Source organism: Sycon ciliatum, chromosome 9 (assembly GCF_964019385.1).
Source record: "Sycon ciliatum chromosome 9, ocSycCili1.1, whole genome shotgun sequence".
In the NCBI taxonomy this organism is placed as follows: Eukaryota; Metazoa; Porifera; class Calcarea; order Leucosolenida; family Sycettidae; genus Sycon; species Sycon ciliatum.
In genome coordinates, this window is record NC_088651.1 from 24,447,644 (window position 1) to 24,455,683 (window position 8,040).

Here is an 8,040-nt window from a genome sequence, read left to right on the forward strand (position 1 = left end):
GCTTTGGGTAAGTGCGTTTTTCAATCTCATAAGATTTATTCATGATATTTGCGAGTCATTGCCACCCTATGGCTATGGAAATGTATGAGCACACTGTATGCGCGGCGGCCGCGAGCGTGTGTGTGTTTGCATAGACCTGCATGTTTGTGCATGTGTGCACCATACGCATGTATGAACATGCACATGCATATGCGCTCATGTGGACGTGCCCTCGCACACATACATGTACTATACACACGTGCATGACCGCTCCCAGGGCATGTTGGTGTGACATGTGTATGCGGGCATCTCCACTCATGCACATGAGTGTGCACATGCATGTGGGTGGGTACGCACACGTGCGTGAATGTATGTGTGTGTACGCGTGCGTGTGTTCTATTGCGTGTGAGAGCATGCACGCGTGTGTGTGTGCGTGTGTATGTGTGTGTGTGTGTGTGTGTGTGTGTGTGTGTGTGTGTGTGTGTGTGTATGTGTGCACGGATGTGTGTGTCGATGGTATGCATTTTTGTGCTGGGTGAACACTCTGATCCCTAAACCGCGATACCGGAGCTCCCAAGCTACAGCCTCACATTGATTTATAGTTCATCGTTGGGAATGAGTTCGCTGCTCATGATGCTGTTGCGGATGTTGCGGCCCTAGCTGAAATTGTCGAAGCTCGCCCTGATGCCAGTATCCTGTAGCGCTCTGTCACTTTTGCATCAGCATGTTCGGCGATGGAGTTTGCAGAACATCAGCAAAAGCGGCTGGCCACCCTTCAACCGTTGGTCCAAGCAACGTGCTTCTCTAAATCAGTTTCAGTGCGGGCAGCTGCCAGTGGGTTGGTGATGAAGCACTTTGTCTTGTCCTACAAACGAAGTGGTGAGCCAGCCATTTCCAGACTGATGAAGGAGCAAGTCGGAGGTAAGAAGCGGGTGACAGTCTCAAGGAAGATTATATTAGCGGTGGCTGAACACCTAGCGAAGAACCAGCAGCAACCCAACTGTAAGGAACGCCCTGTGGCACAGTGCTTCACTTGTTTGTGCGCACCGCAAAATACCATCATTTTTGCCAGTGTGGGGACACGTTCTAGCTTGCATAGTTGAAGAACAAGAGGACTCAATGTAATTGTTGTCTGATTCATTCCAACATGTCAGCTTTCATTGTAGTTTGATATGGGGCTGTGCTAAGCGCTATCACAGCTACATGTACATGTATCACAACCAAGTACCAACCGGAGAGTAATCATGGAGAAAAGTACCTATCGATAATGCGTGCACCCAGGGTTTTCCGGCAAATTTACTAGTTCAGCAATTCCATCCTTGTATTGTTCTGAACGCCGAGGGCTCTAGTGAGTTTATGCAACACCTAACAGCCAAAAATCCAATACGTTATGACCAAAGCAGCAGCAGAGAAGTACAAGCAACATAGATACGTGAATTTACCAATTTTAGGCAAATTTTGACAGTTTTTTGGATTTTTCTCCAGAATATGCACGGTGACCCCTATTTTCGCCGCGGTAAACCTGTTCCAACCCACTTATAGAACGTATTTGAAGTATCCACATATGGGGCAAACTCAAAAATAAGCTGCAAAAAATATTCAAAGTTTCATTTTTTGCGTCTTTTTGATCTTCTCCAGGAAATGACGACCTGGATCCCATCGTCAACCAAAGTGTACATTTTTCGGTGTTGATATCATCTTAGTCAATACCTCGAACAGTCTGTAAAATTTTATGTCATATTTTCTGTCCTAACTGATGTTATGGACGATTTCTCATCAATTTTGGGATTTTGTGTTATTTTGTGTCATCAAGGAAAATTGTGTTTTTGGCAAGACCTATTCGGGCAATTGAAAAACCGATGTTACTAAGCGAAAATATAAGGCTGTACCTATTCAAACCTGATGTCAGATTGGGCTGATGTTGAAATTAAATTTTTGGGCCTAACTGTCCCGAACCCCCTTAAAGCACCAAGGTCATACAATCCTAACAGGCCATAGCTTTGTCCCAAAACACAGTGACACATTACGTGTCAACGCAGTTTAGGAGCTGCAATGATCATCTCATTGTCCAAGCTGTATCGTGGAAACTCTGTGTGTAGAATATTTTGTGACACTGAGCTGATGTTCCTAGGATATGAAATCCCTAATACATACGGAACAACAAAGCGTTAACATACCAGTTTGGCTCGAATACACCTTTGAAGTAATGGCTGATATCACGAGAGAAATTTACAAAACAGATCCTTTTTTGGCGTCTTTTTTCTTTTGTCTCTTACATGTACTGGTACAATTAATGTTATGAGCAATCAGATTTTCTTTTCCAACATTTTTTCTCTTTTCGTCCATCACATTGCTGCCCATGCACAATAACGCACACAACTTAAGATTGTGTGATTGCGTAATCGCCATAATGTGCAGGGCTTGGTAAACATCGCTCAAAATAATTCCTGTTGCTCGGCACGAGGGAAGCATGGATGCAGTGAATGGGATTTCCGTCTTTGACCCCTTTGTGTAGGGTCTGATCTATTCACCTCCCGCTGCTTTAGGAGCTGTATCTGCGCCTTGATGGCCGAGTTTCCCACGAATCGTGAATTTTTATTTATTTATTATATTCCTGTTCATGCCGATGTCAGGGCTAGGCTTCTATTCACATTTTTTTACTAGAGCCACGTTAACCCGTCATGCGTGAGCACTGACTAAGGGGAGTGGTGGCGTGGTCAGGCTTCTATTCAATCCAGGTATTCATATGTGTGTCCACACTAAATCAGGATGATATGGTGACAATGTATCTTGAAACTCAGGATTAGATTCAAACCCGCATTCTATACGAGAAAGGAGGCTTTAATAAAGCACACTTGGGAATCAAACTCGGATGGAGAGTCAAGGGAATAAAATTGTTAAAAAAGCACTATAAGGTTACAACGTATTCGTTTAGTACAACACTAACGATTCAAGGATAATGTTGAGTCAAAATACTTCACAATTAGCACAAAACTGACTGATGTGATACTGACATTCAACGAGCTGTTGCATAGCTATTTCACGTTGGAAACCATCGCTGACCTTCTTGATGAGCAGCTACTCAATTGCCCGACGTCCATCAGAAACCGGTGAGTACAACGACAATTATGTGCAATGAATCACAACTGTGCCTTTGATGATGGATAGCGTTAGAATCTGAACTGGAATTTGTCTCTAGCAAGAGCGGCAGGCGACAGTGACTTCGTTCGAGACTGCTCGTGCATCTAGAACTCGGTATGTAGTTTGGGAGTGAGCGATGTGTGAAGGGCTCACACCAACAGTTAGAAATAACGTTTGGATGCATGCGTTTGATGCATGACGTTTCGCCACAGTATGCTGGTGTCAACGACTCAACGCTGCGTGATCAATCACGCCCAAGGGACACGGAAAAGGTGGTTATAATGTGGCGCAGCAAGCAATGAACGCCGCAGAAAATGTTCAATTTCACATCCGGGTTGTGATAAGGTACTTCACGTATGTCGCAAGGATGCTCGCCATTTTGAGAACTTTGGAGCTAAACATAGCACCTGAACAGCTAAAAGCATCGATGCTTTGAGATCTTAAAACAGATCACCAAGATAAGAAAAAAACTGGTATAGTGAAATAGTGTATATGTCGTCGTTCTCTAACGTCTAGTGCTGGACCAACCTCATTTTCTTTTCCTGGCGAGGACTGTAGCTGCCCTGATCAAAATGAACGGACTTACAGCGACACTTAGCCATTCTGAAGGCGAGAGACTCCTGGGTATGTTCCTTGGCGTACTGTCGCAGCTGGCAGATCTGGCTGATATAAACGATACGGCGTTTCACCCTGTTCCCGGACACGGTCCTTACCCGTTGTTGTGGGGATTGCCTTTCTTTCACCAGAACGCTACGATGAGTTTGGCCTGCAGTCACGCTGGACTCGGTCTGGATATCCCTGAACCAGCGGGCGTCATACAGGTACTAGTAGGATTCAGTCGGATGTATACGTTTACAATATCCGGACAAGCCACTTCTACAAACCTACCACCTGGAGGCTTGACGGTGATTGCCTCAAACCTCCTCATAACGCCTCTGGACGGCGAGCATCCATTCCTTGGCAGAATCCAATTACATGTACACGTGCGACTCAGCCCGCACGGTCACAAGTTTGTCACAATTAATCATGTGATAATAAATGATGAAGTAATGTAGAAAAGTGCAATGTTCTGGAGAAAACGGGTGAACAGTTTTTAACGTGCGTTCATCATCTTATAGTAGTCCAATTTTTCAAATGTTTTATTCATTGAATCGGTGGATCATGAGTACTATCAGCACCTGCCATGAATACACTAGGTGGCAACGCACATGTACACCTTAAATAGATTATGTACACATTATGTGGCAGTGCTGTTCAGGAGTTGCAATGATCATCCTGTTGTCCAAGCTGTATCGTGGTAATTCCGTTTGTGGAATATGTGGTGTTAGGTACCTCCTCCCATGCGTTCTACAACTTACAAGCTAGCCTGCATGTACACCATACTAACTTGTTACATCGTACTCACCTTTTGTCACCTTTTGTTCCGTTGGCCTGGGTAGCTACTTGCGCGCCCATATTTGCCATAGCTACCCAGGCTCTTTGTCTTGCTACCCTCAGTTGATCTCTCTCTTGTCTCTCTCTTCCACAATGTAATCGTTCTGTTCGTTTTTGTCTGAGTCTCTTCATCTGCCCCAATAAAAAAAAGTTTTGAATTTCAGGGGGTGGTTGACGTTTTTGGTGCTCCTCGGAACAGCTTTCCGGGAGCCCCCCAACAGCAGTTTACCCTTCTACCTTTGTCCTTGCTGAAACTAAGAATGTCCCTGGACCAGGACCTTGATCTTGCCCTGATGGGGTACCAGGAACTAATCGCCATCGCTGAACGCAAGTCCCTGGACTCCCCTTCGAGCCTCGCCCGGCCAGAGCTGGTGCAGGCACTGCGGAAGGAAGGCGTTGGAGTGAAGCCCATCACTGACACCGGTACGTCGTGGATTAATGACTCTAAGCTAGATAGCCTTGCTAACACTATCCAGGCCTTGGCGGGGGAGATTGCCACCTAGAGGGAGGCCAGGGATAGCATAATTTTGTCCTTCAAGCTGGAAATTTCGGAGCTGAAGGGGGAAGTGCAACAGCTTCACCAGCAGCAGTACAATGGTTCATCCAAACCCGTACACTGCGCCACTCCAGGCAGGCAATCCCGTTGTACTCGTACAGTAAGTACGAATAGCACACAGCCAGAAGAGGATGCACGCACTCTACACAGCAGTTCAACTAGCATTAGGGCCCGGTCACACATGCACTCGAAAGTAGCGTATACGCTGAAGCGAGGTCGCAGGAGCGAAAAATGGCATGGCAACTGCGAAAAGCGGAACTTCCGCTTCAGCGGAAACTCCAATCCGCTTCCTCCAAAATTTTCGAAGCGAGACTGTTGCTTCTGCGGATTCGCTTCAGCGGAAAACACGACGGTCTGCTGTATATGGACTTGCTACGAGAAATTTGTATGCGTATGATGTCCATGCAACAAAAATGCGTGCAAGATAGTCATTGACCTCGTCTATTCTCCGTACCGTATGCACCACAGTCTCATTTTCCGCCAAAGTAGGAGTTGTGCCCTGTTTGTATGTGTGACCATACACACGTGGTTTCGCTGGAGCGACACCAGGCTCGCTGTCGCCGAACCTCGTCGCCGAAGCGAATCCTAGTGCATGTGTGACCGCGCCCTTAGCAGGGCCACCGTATATAACACCAAAAACATGGAACGCAGGAACATTCCCGTTATATACCGTGCATCCTGCAGCCTCTGCAGCCCTGCATACGTACAGTACATGTGTTGCATACAACTTTATCTGTCTGATGACAGAATTCGTACTCATCACAGTCAAGGTTCAAAAGGTGCTGGCAAAAATGACTGGGAATTGGATACCAATACTCCTTATGTGTACCATGTTTGTGAACTGTGTGTATCTAAGCTGTGACCTTTCGACCTGTTTGGGATGCATGCGGCTCTATAGTACAAATTAGGTGCAGTGCATTAGATCATTGATGTCCATTTGAGGCGCTGTCCCCTATGGCAAGTGTCGGATTTCACTTGCCACAACTGTATAAGCAGTTCAACTAGCACTATAGTCTGTTTCAAAAAGATTTACAATCAGGTTTGGGTCTTAAAATGTATGAAGATAATGGAAATTTGGACAACAAAGTACATAGAATGGCTTGTTAGGACACGGCTAATTGTTCTGTGAAGGTTTCGGAACAATTGGAGCAACCGTTAAGGAGTTAGAATTTCGGCCAGATTTCCGGCCTTTTCCCATGGTTTACAATTTGCCCAGGAAGCCAGTATCGATTTTTTATCAAAACCCACGATTTATCCTTCCCTTTTTGGCCTTGTGGTTATGAATGCTGTCTGCTGACCATGAAGTTGTCAGTTCAAATCCCAACCTCTCCTCAAGTCAAACTTTTTTTTCATTGTTTTGGTGATCAAGCTGGTACAAGACAAAGAAGATGGCTGCACCAAACGACTTGTTGTTGGAGCTCGCGCTTCCTGCCGAACTGACTGACACTTGACTGGCTCACGCCATGTGAACACACCCACAACACTGCAATGGTGTGAGTGAATTATAATGGAAGTCATCGCGCTGTAGCTTTTTGAGATTTATTTTCGTATTTCAAGATCGCCAATTTATTTGAATTTAGCAGTCAACGCCGCCTTCTATCAGAGTTCACAAGCGTCTGCTTTTCTCAAAATGTCGTCGAACTCACACGGATAGCTTTGCCAAGTCATGGGCTTGGGAATGAGTCCGTGTCGATGTCGTTTTCGTCATACGGTGAGTAAATTGCATCGCAGCTCAAAGAAACTATTTTGGTCACAAAACGAATTGGGACTCATGCCGCTCGTCAACATTTACAACACTTTCGTTACGACATGTCCTCTCTGACTCCATTATCGATACGAGGAAGAACTCGTTTGTTGTAAACCAGACGTACATGACTGTATCAACGTGAGTGAGTTGTCATTTTTCCTGCTTTCGCGCGGAATATTTCTTCGAGTTCACAGTGAGTTTTTCCAGGCAGCGCTCGAGTGCTCATACGGTAAGACGCCAAACTCCGCGGGCGATCGCCAGGATTGCAAATCTTTTTGAAACGGACTGTAGAAGGGCCACCGTACATAACACCAACCACATGGAACGCAGGAACATACCCGTTATATCAAGAGTACATAAACCAGAGTGTGCAACTGTGCATATCAGATCTGAAATAGCGCAGTTCGTGCACTACCTCACCCTGATGAGGTCAGCCAAGCCGCGACTTGCGTACAGCTCAAATTTTCATGTTTCATAGCCCGGAAATCAGCCAAGTTTGCTTGATTTTAGACGTCCAGTTTCAGTATTTCGGTGTTTTGTGTGACTGTGTACGCTGCGTACATCCACCGACAAGTAAAGTCACCAGGCTATCCGTATCAAAAAACCGAAATCAGGACAAACTCAGTGACCTGCACCACCGCGACTGGTTACGCAACTTTTCACCGTACCTGTGGCTTACCATGCTGTCAGAAATGACGTAGTGCACGAATTACGCTCCCACAGGAACCATCCCGAGTTGCACACTCTGGTTTATGTACTCTTGGTTATATATATATATTTTTTTTTTATCACATGGCACGTGATTGTTGCCCGTACTCCAGCGAATCAGCACCTTTCGCGCCGCGGGCAATAATATGCGATATTGCCCGCAAAAAAATAGTTTATTTGCCCGCAAAAAAATAATTTATTTCAGTGATCGCGTGACTACGATCGTACGACGACTCTGTAGACTGTACGACTCTACGACGAGTCGCAGTGTAGCATTGAGACGAAGATGGAATTCTTTTTGGAGATGGACATCCCGGCAATGGACATGGCCTCGGACGTCTGCCGTGTGGTGCTTGCAGGGATCATTTGTTCAGTCATGCTGGCAGCCTGACCGTCGGTAAGCTTGTGGATAAGATTCAGTTCTGCTCGAAGTGGTACTGTGATCACAAACAATTATTTGAAATAACACAAATTC

At 45.7% G+C, this 8,040-nt stretch overlaps 1 long non-coding RNA gene across 2 annotated transcripts; it reads left to right on the forward strand.

The window, feature by feature from the left end:
• The first annotated feature begins 481 nt into the window (after nucleotides 1-481).
• LOC135824955 (uncharacterized) lies at nucleotides 482-1,818 on the forward strand. Of its 2 annotated transcripts, none has more exons than XR_010554986.1 (2): nucleotides 482-981; nucleotides 1,618-1,818. It is a non-coding gene; the product is annotated as an uncharacterized LOC135824955 (long non-coding RNA). The 2 variants fall into 2 exon arrangements; XR_010554987.1 differs by having other exon boundaries at nucleotides 482-900.
• Nucleotides 1,819-8,040: the final 6,222 nt, after the last annotated feature.